Source organism: Idiotropiscis lumnitzeri, chromosome 7 (assembly GCF_059441095.1).
Source record: "Idiotropiscis lumnitzeri isolate Australia: NSW breed Sydney's pygmy pipehorse chromosome 7, RoL_Ilum_1.0, whole genome shotgun sequence".
NCBI lineage: Eukaryota > Metazoa > Chordata > Actinopteri > Syngnathiformes > Syngnathidae > Idiotropiscis > Idiotropiscis lumnitzeri.
In genome coordinates, this window is record NC_142397.1 from 21,364,364 (window position 1) to 21,384,208 (window position 19,845).

Consider the following 19,845-nt stretch of genomic DNA (forward strand, 5'->3'; position numbering starts at 1 on the left):
TACATGCCAAACATCAAACTCACACATTTTTAGCTGAAAACGAGACCAACTGTGTTGCTTGCCAGCCTGCGAACGAAACAAAAGCTGAGCAATTGCTGGGTACTGTAGTCCATGTGACCCAAAGTGGACCAATTGGAAACAGCAATAGAAGTATTCCATTTACTGGCATCGCAATGCTCTTAAATGGTTAAATAGTCCGACGTGCGAATTTCAAGAATCTAATAAAACATATTGCGGATCGTAAGAGGACAATTGTGTTGCTTTTCCTCCTCTAAGTGAAAAGAAAGTTAGGAAATCGCTCGCCTGTCACGTGATCCATATCGGACCAATATGAATTCTGCGCTAACTTCATGCCGTGTAACCATGTAAAACAGTCCTAAACAGACTAAAAAAACCGAGATCTTTTCGTTTACACGCACTTCCTGCTTCCCAATTGACATTGTCACTTGCTAGCGCCACCACTTGTGTGGAGGTGAATGACAGTAATTTGTCAACTGCGAAAGAAGCTAACTATTTATCGCATGTTGACAAATAAGCATGATACCGTGCTCACTAAGTGACATGAATGATTTTATTTCATTGTCATTACCATCAGAAATCAGGGGAGAGCGCGAACGCAGTCCCCCACTGTCAGAAATTGTGCAGTCGAGATTCCCACATTTGGGGAATTCGCAGGGGTCAGTACAGCCGGAGTGCAATGGCTGAGCCTCACCCTGGGTGAACCACCTTCGTGATCATGGTATCTCCCCTGCCAGGTAAGTATGAGATGTACACATTGCCAGGCCAAAAGGTTAAGCACCCACACCATCTTCAGTCACGGGCCCGATTGCAACGCACGTGTGATCGCATGCACACACATACACGCTGGATGATGCATGACACGTACATTAATTTAAGTAGTCTCTTTTAGACTTGCATTAAGTAAATATTTGTGAATGAGGTCAAAAGAATCAGCAAAAACATTCCCATCACGCCTTGCTTAAATTCTAACAAGAATTCAAAGCGAGAATTGAATTGACCCTGCCCCACGCCTTTCTAGCACTCATTTCCTGTTTCTTTGTGTGGTCAGGAACATGTAGCGGTGTAACAATTCAAACTCCTTTACAAAACTTTACTTATTTACGTTTTTGATTAGCCAAGCGCCAATATTATAACTTTATAGGAAATTTATATGATCTATATTTGAAACCATTATTTATATGACCACCCACCGCATGTTCCCTCAATAACGGAGCAAGACGACGCTTTCTTCAATGAAAGAATGTCCTTTAAGCCGCAGCATGACATGGTATTCGGTGAAAGTCTCAAAAACAAGAGACAGCCTTTGAGAAACACGACAGCTGCTTAAAGGGTTTCTTCGTTTTCCCACAGAACTACATAGAATGGAAACATCCAGCAACAAATTCATTGTGACCAGCAGAGGTGGGTGCACCGCTCCTGGCGGTACTGCAATACCAGGTCGATGCGTGGAATGGACGGAGCAAGCCCCTATTCCATCTCCCAGTTCCAAAAATCAATTTAATATATGGTCCCCAAATAGGGAACGTATCAGATATTAAACTGATAAGAACAGATACTACACTTGATCTTAGCCAAAAGGCCGAGAAGCGATATCAGCAAACTGACACAGGGGGCGACTTGATTCTCGACATTCCGAGCAACAGTGACGGTGACCAATGTAAAATGATCACAACAAACCATTTACATGCTTAACATCAAACTCACACATTTTTAGCTGAAAACGAGACCAACTGTGTTGCTTGCCAGACTGCGAACGAAACAAAAGCTGAGCAATTGCTGGGTACTGTAGTCCATGTGACCCAAAGTGGACCAATTGGAAACAGCAATAGAAGTATTCCATTTACTGGCATCGCAATGCTCTTAAATGGTTAAATAGTCCGACGTGCGAATTTCAAGAATCTAATAAAACGTATTGCGGATCGTAAGAGGACAATTGTGTTGCTTTTCCTCCTCTAAGTGAAAAGAAAGTTAGGAAATCGCTCGCCTGTCACGTGATCCATATCGGACCAATATGAATTCTGCGCTAACTTCATGCCGTGTAACCTTCCGGTTCCGGCGCCGCGCGAGTGGCTGCCTGTTTACAGCAGCGTGGCTCACTATTGAGCCTTTTCGTGTGTTTTTTCCCTTTACCCTTTTTTATTTTATTTTTACCTCACCTCAGCAATGGACATCCAACTTGCGGTGGTTTTACTACTGTTGGGGGCTGTTTTTTGCGCGATCGTGTCCGGAGACGAAACTCGGAGCTACGGATCGATCGTGTACACAAGAGATCAGCTGTTAGCACTCCGTGCTAACCCCGCGTGGGCTCCCGGAGCGAGACCCGATATTCCCCGCGAGCTGAGGAGGAAGAGACGGGGATGTCGTGCGGGGGCTAAACGCCAGGCAAGGAGGAGACGATATCACCCCGTCCTCCCGTCCGTTATTATGGGGAATGTTCGATCCCTCTCCAACAAAATGGACGAGCTAACAGCGCTAACCCGGCACGAGAGGATTGTCCGGGAGGCTAGTTTGCTGGTGTTCACGGAGTCGTGGCTAACAGAGCTAACGCCGGACGCCGTCGTGGAATTGGACGGCTTCCAAATACTACGCGCGGACAGGACACTGGAGAGCGGTAAGAGAAAAGGGGGAGGGCTGGCTGTGTTTGTTAATGATAGATGGTGTAACCCTGGGCATATAACTGTTAAGGATCAACTTTGCAGTCGGGACATTGAGATGATAGCTGTTAGCATGCGTCCGGTCTATTTACCGCGAGAGCTCAGTCATGTGATCGCGGTAGCGGCGTACGTGCCTCCCTCTGCTAACGGTGAGACAGCCTGTGATGTACTGAATGCAGCTGTGAGCAGGCTACAAACACAGCACCCAAATGCCTTGTTCCTTATCTCTGGTGACTTCAATCATGCTTCTCCTTCCTCCTCTCTGCCTTCATTCACACAATATGTAACATGCCAAACCAGAGACAATAAAATATTGGACCTCTTCTATGCCAACACCAAGGAGGCGTACACGTCACTGCCCCTCCCCCCGCTGGGCAAAGCTGACCACAACTTGGTTGCTCTCCTGCCTGTGTACAAACCTCTCGTCTGCAGGCAGCCAGCTGTGACACGCACAGTTCAGCGATGGTCCGGAGAAGCCGAGGAGGCCTTGAAGGACTGTTTCAACACAACTGTGTGGGAGGTATTCAGCGAAGCTCACGGTGAGGACATTAATGGTCTAACAGACACAGTTACAGACTATATTAACTTCTGCATGGAGAACACCATTCCCACCAGGACTGTAAGATGTTTCTCCAACAACAAACCCTGGATCACACCGGACATTAAAGCTCTCCTGAAGGAGAAAAAGAGGGCTTTTGTTTCAGGCGACAAGGACGAGCTGAAGAGAGTGCAGCGTCAGCTGAGAAGGAGGATCCGAGAGGGGAAAAAGTCCTACAGGATGCGGATGGAAGAACAACTGCAGCGGAACAATGCCAGGGATGTCTGGAGGGGCCTGAAGACCATCTCAGGCCACGGACAAGCAGGTAAGATCCGGAAGGGGGGGGGCTTCAGTGGGCAAATGAGTTGAACCTATTTTTGAATAGGTTTGATCAAATGTCTGACCCCGCTCAGGCTTCCCTGATGCAGCCCCCACCCACCCCTCCTGCCACTGCGAACAAGACCCTCTCTCCCCCTCTCTCGCCCCTCTCTCTCTCCACAGGCTCCAGTTCCCAGCCTCATCAGACAACCACCACTTCCTCCTGCTCAGCCTTGTTCCTCACAACATCTCAGGTGAAGAACCAGCTGAGGAAGATGAAGGCGAGGAAGGCGGCAGGCCCAGATGGGATCAGCTCCCAGCTCCTCAAATCCTGCGCAGACCAGCTGTGTGGAATCGTCCAGCACATGTTCAACCTGAGCTTGAAGCTGGGCAGAGTCCCCCAGCTGTGGAAAACATCCTGCCTGGTTCCGGTTCCAAAGACACCCCATCCGAAGGAGCTCAACAACTTCAGACCACTGGCGCTGACGTCTCATCTGATGAAGACCCTGGAGAGACTGGTCCTCGTCCATCTGCGCCCCCTGGTCAGCTCCTCAATGGACCCACTCCAGTTTGCATACCAGCCTGGCATCAGTGTGGATGATGCCATCATCTACCTGCTCCACACTTCACTCTTCCACCTGGAGAAGGCGGGGGGCACGGTGAGGATCATGTTCTTTGATTTCTCAAGTGCTTTCAACACCATCCAGCCCGCCTTATTGGGAGACAAGCTGGAGCAGGCGGGAGTGGCCCACCACCTCATCACATGGATTCACAACTACCTCACAAACCGGCCACAGTACGTGAGAACACAGGACTGTGTGTCTGACGTGCTCCTCTGCAGCACGGGAGCGCCGCAGGGAACTGTGCTGGCTCCCTTCCTGTTCACCCTCTACACCTCGGACTACAAATACAATTCCACAACCTGTCACCTGCAGAAGTTCTCTGATGACTCTGCGATTGTCGGCCTCATCACTGACGATGACGATCGGGAGTACAGAGGGGTTACGCAGGGGTTCGTGGACTGGTGTCAGCAGAACCGCCTCCAAATCAACGCTGGGAAATCCAAAGAGCTGGTGGTGGATTTCCGCAAGCGTCGGCACTCTCCACCTGCACCAGTGAATATCCAGGGAACAGACGTTGAGAGGGTCTCAACTTACAAGTACCTGGGTGTTCATCTGAACAATAAACTGGACTGGAGCGACAACACAGACGCTCTCTATATGAAGGGTCAGAGCAGACTCTTCCTACTCAGGCGGCTGAGGTCCTTTGGCGTTCGGGGAACACTCCTCAGGAACTTCTATGACTCGGTGGTTTCATCAGTCATCTTCTATGGAGTGGTCTCCTGGGCAGGAGGCATCTCGGGCCGAGACAAAAAGAGACTGGACAAACTGGTGAGGAGGGCCAGCTCTGTCCTGGGCTGCTCCCTGGACTCTGTGGACTCAGTGGGGGGCAGAAGGATGACGGCAAAACTGTCATCAATGCTGGACAAACCAGCCCACCCATTCAATGACACTCTGAGAACACTTTACAGCTCCTTCAGTGACAGACTTTTACACCCTCGCTGTACCAAAGAGAGATTTCGCCGCTCCTTCCTGCCAACTGCTGTCAGACTTTTTAACAAGAACATTGGGTCAGGCCTACAAACGGGAGGGCATTAGTGCAATTGTGCAGTCCTAGGATGCAATATTAACTACTACTGTACTTTCAGCCAAGGGTGTACTTAAATATTGACCAATGATGTATTTTGTTTACCATTACAGTATTCTTATTACAATACTTCTAGCACTGTAGTATTTCTACCACTGCAGGATGTTCACTATTACAGTACTTTTATCATTGCAGTACTTTCATCATTGCAGTATTTTTCTATCGTTGCAGTACTTTTACTATTACAGTACTTTTACCATTGCAGTATTTTCTATCATGCAGTACTTTTCTATCATTTCAGTACTCTTACCATTACAGTACTTTTATCATTGCAATATTTTTATGATTGCAGTATTTTCAATCATTCAGTAGTTTTTATCATTACAGCGTTTCCCCCTCCGTATAATGGACAAACATTAGGAGTGTTTCCTTACACTTAGATACGTTTATACTGTGTATATTTGCATGCTTTTTCTGAATGTCTGCTGCTAATGTTATACATTAACGGCTACATTACGCCGCCGACTCTGTGTGATCTATATCTTTGCTGCTGTAACACCTCAAATTTCCCCATTGTGGGACTAATAAAGGACATCTTATCTTATCTTATCTTATCTTATGTAAAACAGTCCTAAACAGACTAAAAAACCGAGATCTTTTCGTTTACACGCACTTCCTGCTTCCCAATTGACATTGTCACTTGCTAGCGCCACCACTTGTGTGGAGGTGAATGACAGTAATTTGTCAACTGCGAAAGAAGCTAACTATTTATCGCATGTTGACAAATAAGCATGATACCGTGCTCACTAAGTGACATGAATGATTTTATTTCATTGTCATTACCATCAGAAATCAGGGGAGAGCGCGAACGCAGTCCCCCACTGTCAGAAATTGTGCAGTCGAGATTCCCACATTTGGGGAATTCGCAGGGGTCAGTACAGCCGGAGTGCAATGGCTGAGCCTCACCCTGGGTGAACCACCTTCGTGATCATGGTATCTCCCCTGCCAGGTAAGTATGAGATGTACACATTGCCAGGCCAAAAGGTTAAGCACCCACACCATCTTCAGTCACGGGCCCGATTGCAACGCACGTGTGATCGCATGCACACACATACACGCTGGATGATGCATGACACGTACATTAATTTAAGTAGTCTCTTTTAGACTTGCATTAAGTAAATATTTGTGAATGAGGTCAAAAGAATCAGCAAAAACATTCCCATCACGCCTTGCTTAAATTCTAACAAGAATTCAAAGCGAGAATTGAATTGACCCGGCCCCACGCCTTTCTAGCACTCATTTCCTGTTTCTTTGTGTGGTCAGGAACATGTAGCGGTGTAACAATTCAAACTCCTTTACAAAACTTTACTTATTTACGTTTTTGATTAGCCAAGCGCCAATATTATAACTTTATAGGAAATTTATATGATCTATATTTGAAACCATTATTTATATGACCACCCACCGCATGTTCCCTCAATAACGGAGCAAGACGACGCTTTCTTCAATGAAAGAATGTCCTTTAAGCCGCAGCATGACATGGTATTCGGTGAAAGTCTCAAAAACAAGAGACAGCCTTTGAGAAACACGACAGCTGCTTAAAGGGTTTCTTTGTTTTCCCACAGAACTACATAGAATGGAAACATCCAGCAACAAATTCATTGTGACCAGCAGAGGTGGGTGCACCGCTCCTGGCGGTACTGCAATACCAGGTCGATGCGTGGAATGGACGGAGCAAGCCCCTATTCCATCTCCCAGTTCCAAAAATCAATTTAATATATGGTCCCCAAATAGGGAACGTATCAGATATTAAACTGATAAGAACAGATACTACACTTGATCTTAGCCAAAAGGCCGAGAAGCGATATCAGCAAACTGACACAGGGGGCGACTTGATTCTCGACATTCCGAGCAACAGTGACGGTGACCAATGTAAAATGATCACAACAAACCATTTACATGCCAAACATCAAACTCACACATTTTTAGCTGAAAACGAGACCAACTGTGTTGCTTGCCAGCCTGCGAACGAAACAAAAGCTGAGCAATTGCTGGGTACTGTAGTCCATGTGACCCAAAGTGGACCAATTGGAAACAGCAATAGAAGTATTCCATTTACTGGCATCGCAATGCTCTTAAATGGTTAAATAGTCCGACGTGCGAATTTCAAGAATCTAATAAAACATATTGCGGATCGTAAGAGGACAATTGTGTTGCTTTTCCTCCTCTAAGTGAAAAGAAAGTTAGGAAATCGCTCGCCTGTCACGTGATCCATATCGGACCAATATGAATTCTGCGCTAACTTCATGCCGTGTAACCATGTAAAACAGTCCTAAACAGACTAAAAAAACCGAGATCTTTTCGTTTACACGCACTTCCTGCTTCCCAATTGACATTGTCACTTGCTAGCGCCACCACTTGTGTGGAGGTGAATGACAGTAATTTGTCAACTGCGAAAGAAGCTAACTATTTATCGCATGTTGACAAATAAGCATGATACCGTGCTCACTAAGTGACATGAATGATTTTATTTCATTGTCATTACCATCAGAAATCAGGGGAGAGCGCGAACGCAGTCCCCCACTGTCAGAAATTGTGCAGTCGAGATTCCCACATTTGGGGAATTCGCAGGGGTCAGTACAGCCGGAGTGCAATGGCTGAGCCTCACCCTGGGTGAACCACCTTCGTGATCATGGTATCTCCCCTGCCAGGTAAGTATGAGATGTACACATTGCCAGGCCAAAAGGTTAAGCACCCACACCATCTTCAGTCACGGGCCCGATTGCAACGCACGTGTGATCGCATGCACACACATACACGCTGGATGATGCATGACACGTACATTAATTTAAGTAGTCTCTTTTAGACTTGCATTAAGTAAATATTTGTGAATGAGGTCAAAAGAATCAGCAAAAACATTCCCATCACGCCTTGCTTAAATTCTAACAAGAATTCAAAGCGAGAATTGAATTGACCCTGCCCCACGCCTTTCTAGCACTCATTTCCTGTTTCTTTGTGTGGTCAGGAACATGTAGCGGTGTAACAATTCAAACTCCTTTACAAAACTTTACTTATTTACGTTTTTGATTAGCCAAGCGCCAATATTATAACTTTATAGGAAATTTATATGATCTATATTTGAAACCATTATTTATATGACCACCCACCGCATGTTCCCTCAATAACGGAGCAAGACGACGCTTTCTTCAATGAAAGAATGTCCTTTAAGCCGCAGCATGACATGGTATTCGGTGAAAGTCTCAAAAACAAGAGACAGCCTTTGAGAAACACGACAGCTGCTTAAAGGGTTTCTTCGTTTTCCCACAGAACTACATAGAATGGAAACATCCAGCAACAAATTCATTGTGACCAGCAGAGGTGGGTGCACCGCTCCTGGCGGTACTGCAATACCAGGTCGATGCGTGGAATGGACGGAGCAAGCCCCTATTCCATCTCCCAGTTCCAAAAATCAATTTAATATATGGTCCCCAAATAGGGAACGTATCAGATATTAAACTGATAAGAACAGATACTACACTTGATCTTAGCCAAAAGGCCGAGAAGCGATATCAGCAAACTGACACAGGGGGCGACTTGATTCTCGACATTCCGAGCAACAGTGACGGTGACCAATGTAAAATGATCACAACAAACCATTTACATGCTTAACATCAAACTCACACATTTTTAGCTGAAAACGAGACCAACTGTGTTGCTTGCCAGACTGCGAACGAAACAAAAGCTGAGCAATTGCTGGGTACTGTAGTCCATGTGACCCAAAGTGGACCAATTGGAAACAGCAATAGAAGTATTCCATTTACTGGCATCGCAATGCTCTTAAATGGTTAAATAGTCCGACGTGCGAATTTCAAGAATCTAATAAAACGTATTGCGGATCGTAAGAGGACAATTGTGTTGCTTTTCCTCCTCTAAGTGAAAAGAAAGTTAGGAAATCGCTCGCCTGTCACGTGATCCATATCGGACCAATATGAATTCTGCGCTAACTTCATGCCGTGTAACCTTCCGGTTCCGGCGCCGCGCGAGTGGCTGCCTGTTTACAGCAGCGTGGCTCACTATTGAGCCTTTTCGTGTGTTTTTTCCCTTTACCCTTTTTTATTTTATTTTTACCTCACCTCAGCAATGGACATCCAACTTGCGGTGGTTTTACTACTGTTGGGGGCTGTTTTTTGCGCGATCGTGTCCGGAGACGAAACTCGGAGCTACGGATCGATCGTGTACACAAGAGATCAGCTGTTAGCACTCCGTGCTAACCCCGCGTGGGCTCCCGGAGCGAGACCCGATATTCCCCGCGAGCTGAGGAGGAAGAGACGGGGATGTCGTGCGGGGGCTAAACGCCAGGCAAGGAGGAGACGATATCACCCCGTCCTCCCGTCCGTTATTATGGGGAATGTTCGATCCCTCTCCAACAAAATGGACGAGCTAACAGCGCTAACCCGGCACGAGAGGATTGTCCGGGAGGCTAGTTTGCTGGTGTTCACGGAGTCGTGGCTAACAGAGCTAACGCCGGACGCCGTCGTGGAATTGGACGGCTTCCAAATACTACGCGCGGACAGGACACTGGAGAGCGGTAAGAGAAAAGGGGGAGGGCTGGCTGTGTTTGTTAATGATAGATGGTGTAACCCTGGGCATATAACTGTTAAGGATCAACTTTGCAGTCGGGACATTGAGATGATAGCTGTTAGCATGCGTCCGGTCTATTTACCGCGAGAGCTCAGTCATGTGATCGCGGTAGCGGCGTACGTGCCTCCCTCTGCTAACGGTGAGACAGCCTGTGATGTACTGAATGCAGCTGTGAGCAGGCTACAAACACAGCACCCAAATGCCTTGTTCCTTATCTCTGGTGACTTCAATCATGCTTCTCCTTCCTCCTCTCTGCCTTCATTCACACAATATGTAACATGCCAAACCAGAGACAATAAAATATTGGACCTCTTCTATGCCAACACCAAGGAGGCGTACACGTCACTGCCCCTCCCCCCGCTGGGCAAAGCTGACCACAACTTGGTTGCTCTCCTGCCTGTGTACAAACCTCTCGTCTGCAGGCAGCCAGCTGTGACACGCACAGTTCAGCGATGGTCCGGAGAAGCCGAGGAGGCCTTGAAGGACTGTTTCAACACAACTGTGTGGGAGGTATTCAGCGAAGCTCACGGTGAGGACATTAATGGTCTAACAGACACAGTTACAGACTATATTAACTTCTGCATGGAGAACACCATTCCCACCAGGACTGTAAGATGTTTCTCCAACAACAAACCCTGGATCACACCGGACATTAAAGCTCTCCTGAAGGAGAAAAAGAGGGCTTTTGTTTCAGGCGACAAGGACGAGCTGAAGAGAGTGCAGCGTCAGCTGAGAAGGAGGATCCGAGAGGGGAAAAAGTCCTACAGGATGCGGATGGAAGAACAACTGCAGCGGAACAATGCCAGGGATGTCTGGAGGGGCCTGAAGACCATCTCAGGCCACGGACAAGCAGGTAAGATCCGGAAGGGGGGGGGCTTCAGTGGGCAAATGAGTTGAACCTATTTTTGAATAGGTTTGATCAAATGTCTGACCCCGCTCAGGCTTCCCTGATGCAGCCCCCACCCACCCCTCCTGCCACTGCGAACAAGACCCTCTCTCCCCCTCTCTCGCCCCTCTCTCTCTCCACAGGCTCCAGTTCCCAGCCTCATCAGACAACCACCACTTCCTCCTGCTCAGCCTTGTTCCTCACAACATCTCAGGTGAAGAACCAGCTGAGGAAGATGAAGGCGAGGAAGGCGGCAGGCCCAGATGGGATCAGCTCCCAGCTCCTCAAATCCTGCGCAGACCAGCTGTGTGGAATCGTCCAGCACATGTTCAACCTGAGCTTGAAGCTGGGCAGAGTCCCCCAGCTGTGGAAAACATCCTGCCTGGTTCCGGTTCCAAAGACACCCCATCCGAAGGAGCTCAACAACTTCAGACCACTGGCGCTGACGTCTCATCTGATGAAGACCCTGGAGAGACTGGTCCTCGTCCATCTGCGCCCCCTGGTCAGCTCCTCAATGGACCCACTCCAGTTTGCATACCAGCCTGGCATCAGTGTGGATGATGCCATCATCTACCTGCTCCACACTTCACTCTTCCACCTGGAGAAGGCGGGGGGCACGGTGAGGATCATGTTCTTTGATTTCTCAAGTGCTTTCAACACCATCCAGCCCGCCTTATTGGGAGACAAGCTGGAGCAGGCGGGAGTGGCCCACCACCTCATCACATGGATTCACAACTACCTCACAAACCGGCCACAGTACGTGAGAACACAGGACTGTGTGTCTGACGTGCTCCTCTGCAGCACGGGAGCGCCGCAGGGAACTGTGCTGGCTCCCTTCCTGTTCACCCTCTACACCTCGGACTACAAATACAATTCCACAACCTGTCACCTGCAGAAGTTCTCTGATGACTCTGCGATTGTCGGCCTCATCACTGACGATGACGATCGGGAGTACAGAGGGGTTACGCAGGGGTTCGTGGACTGGTGTCAGCAGAACCGCCTCCAAATCAACGCTGGGAAATCCAAAGAGCTGGTGGTGGATTTCCGCAAGCGTCGGCACTCTCCACCTGCACCAGTGAATATCCAGGGAACAGACGTTGAGAGGGTCTCAACTTACAAGTACCTGGGTGTTCATCTGAACAATAAACTGGACTGGAGCGACAACACAGACGCTCTCTATATGAAGGGTCAGAGCAGACTCTTCCTACTCAGGCGGCTGAGGTCCTTTGGCGTTCGGGGAACACTCCTCAGGAACTTCTATGACTCGGTGGTTTCATCAGTCATCTTCTATGGAGTGGTCTCCTGGGCAGGAGGCATCTCGGGCCGAGACAAAAAGAGACTGGACAAACTGGTGAGGAGGGCCAGCTCTGTCCTGGGCTGCTCCCTGGACTCTGTGGACTCAGTGGGGGGCAGAAGGATGACGGCAAAACTGTCATCAATGCTGGACAAACCAGCCCACCCATTCAATGACACTCTGAGAACACTTTACAGCTCCTTCAGTGACAGACTTTTACACCCTCGCTGTACCAAAGAGAGATTTCGCCGCTCCTTCCTGCCAACTGCTGTCAGACTTTTTAACAAGAACATTGGGTCAGGCCTACAAACGGGAGGGCATTAGTGCAATTGTGCAGTCCTAGGATGCAATATTAACTACTACTGTACTTTCAGCCAAGGGTGTACTTAAATATTGACCAATGATGTATTTTGTTTACCATTACAGTATTCTTATTACAATACTTCTAGCACTGTAGTATTTCTACCACTGCAGGATGTTCACTATTACAGTACTTTTATCATTGCAGTACTTTCATCATTGCAGTATTTTTCTATCGTTGCAGTACTTTTACTATTACAGTACTTTTACCATTGCAGTATTTTCTATCATGCAGTACTTTTCTATCATTTCAGTACTCTTACCATTACAGTACTTTTATCATTGCAATATTTTTATGATTGCAGTATTTTCAATCATTCAGTAGTTTTTATCATTACAGCGTTTCCCCCTCCGTATAATGGACAAACATTAGGAGTGTTTCCTTACACTTAGATACGTTTATACTGTGTATATTTGCATGCTTTTTCTGAATGTCTGCTGCTAATGTTATACATTAACGGCTACATTACGCCGCCGACTCTGTGTGATCTATATCTTTGCTGCTGTAACACCTCAAATTTCCCCATTGTGGGACTAATAAAGGACATCTTATCTTATCTTATCTTATCTTATGTAAAACAGTCCTAAACAGACTAAAAAACCGAGATCTTTTCGTTTACACGCACTTCCTGCTTCCCAATTGACATTGTCACTTGCTAGCGCCACCACTTGTGTGGAGGTGAATGACAGTAATTTGTCAACTGCGAAAGAAGCTAACTATTTATCGCATGTTGACAAATAAGCATGATACCGTGCTCACTAAGTGACATGAATGATTTTATTTCATTGTCATAACCATCAGAAATCAGGGGAGAGCGCGAACGCAGTCCCCCACTGTCAGAAATTGTGCAGTCGAGATTCCCACATTTGGGGAATTCGCAGGGGTCAGTACAGCCGGAGTGCAATGGCTGAGCCTCACCCTGGGTGAACCACCTTCGTGATCATGGTATCTCCCCTGCCAGGTAAGTATGAGATGTACACATTGCCAGGCCAAAAGGTTAAGCACCCACACCATCTTCAGTCACGGGCCCGATTGCAACGCACGTGTGATCGCATGCACACACATACACGCTGGATGATGCATGACACGTACATTAATTTAAGTAGTCTCTTTTAGACTTGCATTAAGTAAATATTTGTGAATGAGGTCAAAAGAATCAGCAAAAACATTCCCATCACGCCTTGCTTAAATTCTAACAAGAATTCAAAGCGAGAATTGAATTGACCCGGCCCCACGCCTTTCTAGCACTCATTTCCTGTTTCTTTGTGTGGTCAGGAACATGTAGCGGTGTCACAATTCAAACTCCTTTACAAAACTTTACTTATTTACGTTTTTGATTAGCCAAGCGCCAATATTATAACTTTATAGGAAATTTATATGATCTATATTTGAAACCATTATTTATATGACCACCCACCGCATGTTCCCTCAATAACGGAGCAAGACGACGCTTTCTTCAATGAAAGAATGTCCTTTAAGCCGCAGCATGACATGGTATTCGGTGAAAGTCTCAAAAACAAGAGACAGCCTTTGAGAAACACAACAGCTGCTTAAAGGGTTTCTTCGTTTTCCCACAGAACTACATAGAATGGAAACATCCAGCAACAAATTCATTGTGACCAGCAGAGGTGGGTGCACCGCTCCTGGCGGTACTGCAATACCAGGTCGATGCGTGGAATGGACGGAGCAAGCCCCTATTCCATCTCCCAGTTCCAAAAATCAATTTAATATATGGTCCCCAAATAGGGAACGTATCAGATATTAAACTGATAAGAACAGATACTACACTTGATCTTAGCCAAAAGGCCGAGAAGCGATATCAGCAAACTGACACAGGGGGCGACTTGATTCTCGACATTCCGAGCAACAGTGACGGTGACCAATGTAAAATGATCACAACAAACCATTTACATGCTTAACATCAAACTCACACATTTTTAGCTGAAAACGAGACCAACTGTGTTGCTTGCCAGACTGCGAACGAAACAAAAGCTGAGCAATTGCTGGGTACTGTAGTCCATGTGACCCAAAGTGGACCAATTGGAAACAGCAATAGAAGTATTCCATTTACTGGCATCGCAATGCTCTTAAATGGTTAAATAGTCCGACGTGCGAATTTCAAGAATCTAATAAAACGTATTGCGGATCGTAAGAGGACAATTGTGTTGCTTTTCCTCCTCTAAGTGAAAAGAAAGTTAGGAAATCGCTCGCCTGTCACGTGATCCATATCGGACCAATATGAATTCTGCGCTAACTTCATGCCGTGTAACCTTCCGGTTCCGGCGCCGCGCGAGTGGCTGCCTGTTTACAGCAGCGTGGCTCACTATTGAGCCTTTTCGTGTGTTTTTTCCCTTTACCCTTTTTTATTTTATTTTTACCTCACCTCAGCAATGGACATCCAACTTGCGGTGGTTTTACTACTGTTGGGGGCTGTTTTTTGCGCGATCGTGTCCGGAGACGAAACTCGGAGCTACGGATCGATCGTGTACACAAGAGATCAGCTGTTAGCACTCCGTGCTAACCCCGCGTGGGCTCCCGGAGCGAGACCCGATATTCCCCGCGAGCTGAGGAGGAAGAGACGGGGATGTCGTGCGGGGGCTAAACGCCAGGCAAGGAGGAGACGATATCACCCCGTCCTCCCGTCCGTTATTATGGGGAATGTTCGATCCCTCTCCAACAAAATGGACGAGCTAACAGCGCTAACCCGGCACGAGAGGATTGTCCGGGAGGCTAGTTTGCTGGTGTTCACGGAGTCGTGGCTAACAGAGCTAACGCCGGACGCCGTCGTGGAATTGGACGGCTTCCAAATACTACGCGCGGACAGGACACTGGAGAGCGGTAAGAGAAAAGGGGGAGGGCTGGCTGTGTTTGTTAATGATAGATGGTGTAACCCTGGGCATATAACTGTTAAGGATCAACTTTGCAGTCGGGACATTGAGATGATAGCTGTTAGCATGCGTCCGGTCTATTTACCGCGAGAGTTCAGTCATGTGATCGCGGTAGCGGCGTACGTGCCTCCCTCTGCTAACGGTGAGACAGCCTGTGATGTACTGAATGCAGCTGTGAGCAGGCTACAAACACAGCACCCAAATGCCTTGTTCCTTATCTCTGGTGACTTCAATCATGCTTCTCCTTCCTCCTCTCTGCCTTCATTCACACAATATGTAACATGCCAAACCAGAGACAATAAAATATTGGACCTCTTCTATGCCAACACCAAGGAGGCGTACACGTCACTGCCCCTCCCCCCGCTGGGCAAAGCTGACCACAACTTGGTTGCTCTCCTGCCTGTGTACAAACCTCTCGTCTGCAGGCAGCCAGCTGTGACACGCACAGTTCAGCGATGGTCCGGAGAAGCCGAGGAGGCCTTGAAGGACTGTTTCAACACAACTGTGTGGGAGGTATTCAGCGAAGCTCACGGTGAGGACATTAATGGTCTAACAGACACAGTTACAGACTATATTAACTTCTGCATGGAGAACACCATTCCCACCAGGACTGTAAGATGTTTCTCCAACAACAAACCCTGGATCACACCGGACATTAAAGCTCTCCTGAAGGAGAAAAAGAGGGCTTTTGTTTCAGGCGACAAGGACGAGCTGAAGAGAGTGCAGCGTCAGCTGAGAAGGAGGATCCGAGAGGGGAAAAAGTCCTACAGGATGCGGATGGAAGAACAACTGCAGCGGAACAATGCCAGGGATGTCTGGAGGGGCCTGAAGACCATCTCAGGCCACGGACAAGCAGGTAAGACCCGGAAGGGGGGGGGCTTCAGTGGGCAAATGAGTTGAACCTATTTTTGAATAGGTTTGATCAAATGTCTGACCCCGCTCAGGCTTCCCTGATGCAGCCCCCACCCACCCCTCCTGCCACTGCGAACAAGACCCTCTCTCCCCCTCTCTCGCCCCTCTCTCTCTCCACAGGCTCCAGTTCCCAGCCTCATCAGACAACCACCACTTCCTCCTGCTCAGCCTTGTTCCTCACAACATCTCAGGTGAAGAACCAGCTGAGGAAGATGAAGGCGAGGAAGGCGGCAGGCCCAGATGGGATCAGCTCCCAGCTCCTCAAATCCTGCGCAGACCAGCTGTGTGGAATCGTCCAGCACATGTTCAACCTGAGCTTGAAGCTGGGCAGAGTCCCCCAGCTGTGGAAAACATCCTGCCTGGTTCCGGTTCCAAAGACACCCCATCCGAAGGAGCTCAACAACTTCAGACCACTGGCGCTGACGTCTCATCTGATGAAGACCCTGGAGAGACTGGTCCTCGTCCATCTGCGCCCCCTGGTCAGCTCCTCAATGGACCCACTCCAGTTTGCATACCAGCCTGGCATCAGTGTGGATGATGCCATCATCTACCTGCTCCACACTTCACTCTTCCACCTGGAGAAGGCGGGGGGCACGGTGAGGATCATGTTCTTTGATTTCTCAAGTGCTTTCAACACCATCCAGCCCGCCTTATTGGGAGACAAGCTGGAGCAGGCGGGAGTGGCCCACCACCTCATCACATGGATTCACAACTACCTCACAAACCGGCCACAGTACGTGAGAACACAGGACTGTGTGTCTGACGTGCTCCTCTGCAGCACGGGAGCGCCGCAGGGAACTGTGCTGGCTCCCTTCCTGTTCACACTCTACACCTCGGACTACAAATACAATTCCACAACCTGTCACCTGCAGAAGTTCTCTGATGACTCTGCGATTGTCGGCCTCATCACTGACGATGACGATCGGGAGTACAGAGGGGTTACGCAGGGGTTCGTGGACTGGTGTCAGCAGAACCGCCTCCAAATCAACGCTGGGAAATCCAAAGAGCTGGTGGTGGATTTCCGCAAGCGTCGGCACTCTCCACCTGCACCAGTGAATATCCAGGGAACAGACGTTGAGAGGGTCTCAACTTACAAGTACCTGGGTGTTCATCTGAACAATAAACTGGACTGGAGCGACAACACAGACGCTCTCTATATGAAGGGTCAGAGCAGACTCTTCCTACTCAGGCGGCTGAGGTCCTTTGGCGTTCGGGGAACACTCCTCAGGAACTTCTATGACTCGGTGGTTTCATCAGTCATCTTCTATGGAGTGGTCTCCTGGGCAGGAGGCATCTCGGGCCGAGACAAAAAGAGACTGGACAAACTGGTGAGGAGGGCCAGCTCTGTCCTGGGCTGCTCCCTGGACTCTGTGGACTCAGTGGGGGGCAGAAGGATGACGGCAAAACTGTCATCAATGCTGGACAAACCAGCCCACCCATTCAATGACACTCTGAGAACACTTTACAGCTCCTTCAGTGACAGACTTTTACACCCTCGCTGTACCAAAGAGAGATTTCGCCGCTCCTTCCTGCCAACTGCTGTCAGACTTTTTAACAAGAACATTGGGTCAGGCCTACAAACGGGAGGGCATTAGTGCAATTGTGCAGTCCTAGGATGCAATATTAACTACTACTGTACTTTCAGCCAAGGGTGTACTTAAATATTGACCAATGATGTATTTTGTTTACCATTACAGTATTCTTATTACAATACTTCTAGCACTGTAGTATTTCTACCACTGCAGGATGTTCACTATTACAGTACTTTTATCATTGCAGTACTTTCATCATTGCAGTATTTTTCTATCGTTGCAGTACTTTTACTATTACAGTACTTTTACCATTGCAGTATTTTCTATCATGCAGTACTTTTCTATCATTTCAGTACTCTTACCATTACAGTACTTTTATCATTGCAATATTTTTATGATTGCAGTATTTTCAATCATTCAGTAGTTTTTATCATTACAGCGTTTCCCCCTCCGTATAATGGACAAACATTAGGAGTGTTTCCTTACACTTAGATACGTTTATACTGTGTATATTTGCATGCTTTTTCTGAATGTCTGCTGCTAATGTTATACATTAACGGCGACATTACGCCGCCGACTCTGTGTGATCTATATCTTTGCTGCTGTAACACCTCAAATTTCCCCATTGTGGGACTAATAAAGGACATCTTATCTTATCTTATCTTATCTTATGTAAAACAGTCCTAGTAATTTGTCAACTGCGAAAGAAGCTAACTATTTATCGCATGTTGACAAATAAGCATGATACCGTGCTCACTAAGTGACATGAATGATTTTATTTCATTGTCATTACCATCAGAAATCAGGGGAGAGCGCGAACGCAGTCCCCCACTGTCAGAAATTGTGCAGTCGAGATTCCCACATTTGGGGAATTCGCAGGGGTCAGTACAGCCGGAATGCAATGGCTGAGCCTCACCCTGGGTGAACCACCTTCGTGATCATGGTATCTCCCCTGCCAGGTAAGTATGAGATGTACACATTGCCAGGCCAAAAGGTTAAGCACCCACACCATCTTCAGTCACGGGCCCGATTGCAACGCACGTGTGCTCGCATGCACACACATACACGCTGGATGATGCATGACACGTACATTAATTTAAGTAGTCTCTTTTAGACTTGCATTAAGTAAATATTTGTGAATGAGGTCAAAATAATCAGCAAAAACATTCCCATCACGCCTTGCATAAATTCTAACAAGAATTCAAAGCGAGAATTGAATTGACCCTGCCCCACGCCTTTCTAGCACTCATTTCCTGTTTCTTTGTGTGGTCAGGAACATGTAGCGGTGTAACAATTCAAACTCCTTTACAAAACTTTACTTATTTACGTTTTTGATTAGCCAAGCGCCAATATTATAACTTTATAGGAAATTTATATGATCTATATTTGAAACCATTATTTATATGACCACCCACCGCATGTTCCCTCAATAACGGAGCAAGACGACGCTTTCTTCAATGAAAGAATGTCCTTTAAGCCGCAGCATGACATGGTATTCGGTGAAAGTCTCAAAAACAAGAGACAGCCTTTGAGAAACACGACAGCTGCTTAAAGGGTTTCTTCGTTCTCCCACAGAACCACATAGAATGGAAACATCCAGCAACAAATTCATTGTGACCAGCAGAGGTGGGTGCACCGCTCCTGGCGGTACTGCAATACCAGGTCGATGCGTGGAATGGACGGAGCAAGCCCCTATTCCATCTCCCAGTTCCAAAAATCAATTTAATATATGGTCCCCAAATAGGGAACGTATCAGATATTAAACTGATAAGAACAGATACTACACTTGATCTTAGCCAAAAGGCCGAGAAGCGATATCAGCAAACTGACACAGGGGGCGACTTGATTCTCGACATTCCGAGCAACAGTGACGGTGACCAATGTAAAATGATCACAACAAACCATTTACATGCCAAACATCAAACTCACACATTTTTAGCTGAAAACGAGACCAACTGTGTTGCTTGCCAGCCTGCGAACGAAACAAAAGCTGAGCAATTGCTGGGTACTGTAGTCCATGTGACCCAAAGTGGACCAATTGGAAACAGCAATAGAAGTATTCCATTTACTGGCATCGCAATGCTCTTAAATGGTTAAATAGTCCGACGTGCGAATTTCAAGAATCTAATAAAACATATTGCGGATCGTAAGAG

General features: G+C 47.3%; 10 non-coding genes across 10 annotated transcripts; all 10 read right to left on the reverse strand.

The window, feature by feature from the left end:
- Positions 1–599: 599 nt before the first annotated feature.
- LOC148334224 (U1 spliceosomal RNA) lies at positions 600–763 on the reverse strand. The gene has a single exon (XR_015844342.1). It is a non-coding gene; the product is annotated as a U1 spliceosomal RNA (small nuclear RNA).
- A 658-nt stretch (positions 764–1,421) lies between these two features.
- LOC148334225 (U2 spliceosomal RNA) lies at positions 1,422–1,612 on the reverse strand. Its single transcript, XR_015844453.1, has one exon. It is a non-coding gene; the product is annotated as a U2 spliceosomal RNA (small nuclear RNA).
- Positions 1,613–6,031: 4,419 nt separating this feature from the next.
- LOC148334226 (U1 spliceosomal RNA) lies at positions 6,032–6,195 on the reverse strand. Its single transcript, XR_015844343.1, has one exon. It is a non-coding gene; the product is annotated as a U1 spliceosomal RNA (small nuclear RNA).
- Positions 6,196–6,853: 658 nt separating this feature from the next.
- On the reverse strand, positions 6,854–7,044 carry LOC148334227 (U2 spliceosomal RNA). Its single transcript, XR_015844454.1, has one exon. It is a non-coding gene; the product is annotated as a U2 spliceosomal RNA (small nuclear RNA).
- Positions 7,045–7,733: 689 nt separating this feature from the next.
- LOC148334228 (U1 spliceosomal RNA) lies at positions 7,734–7,897 on the reverse strand. Its single transcript, XR_015844344.1, has one exon. It is a non-coding gene; the product is annotated as a U1 spliceosomal RNA (small nuclear RNA).
- Positions 7,898–8,555: 658 nt separating this feature from the next.
- LOC148334229 (U2 spliceosomal RNA) lies at positions 8,556–8,746 on the reverse strand. Its single transcript, XR_015844455.1, has one exon. It is a non-coding gene; the product is annotated as a U2 spliceosomal RNA (small nuclear RNA).
- A 4,419-nt stretch (positions 8,747–13,165) lies between these two features.
- Positions 13,166–13,329, reverse strand: LOC148334230 (U1 spliceosomal RNA). The gene has a single exon (XR_015844345.1). It is a non-coding gene; the product is annotated as a U1 spliceosomal RNA (small nuclear RNA).
- A 658-nt stretch (positions 13,330–13,987) lies between these two features.
- LOC148334231 (U2 spliceosomal RNA) lies at positions 13,988–14,178 on the reverse strand. The gene has a single exon (XR_015844456.1). It is a non-coding gene; the product is annotated as a U2 spliceosomal RNA (small nuclear RNA).
- A 4,317-nt stretch (positions 14,179–18,495) lies between these two features.
- LOC148334232 (U1 spliceosomal RNA) lies at positions 18,496–18,659 on the reverse strand. Its single transcript, XR_015844368.1, has one exon. It is a non-coding gene; the product is annotated as a U1 spliceosomal RNA (small nuclear RNA).
- A 658-nt stretch (positions 18,660–19,317) lies between these two features.
- On the reverse strand, positions 19,318–19,508 carry LOC148334233 (U2 spliceosomal RNA). The gene has a single exon (XR_015844457.1). It is a non-coding gene; the product is annotated as a U2 spliceosomal RNA (small nuclear RNA).
- Positions 19,509–19,845: the final 337 nt, after the last annotated feature.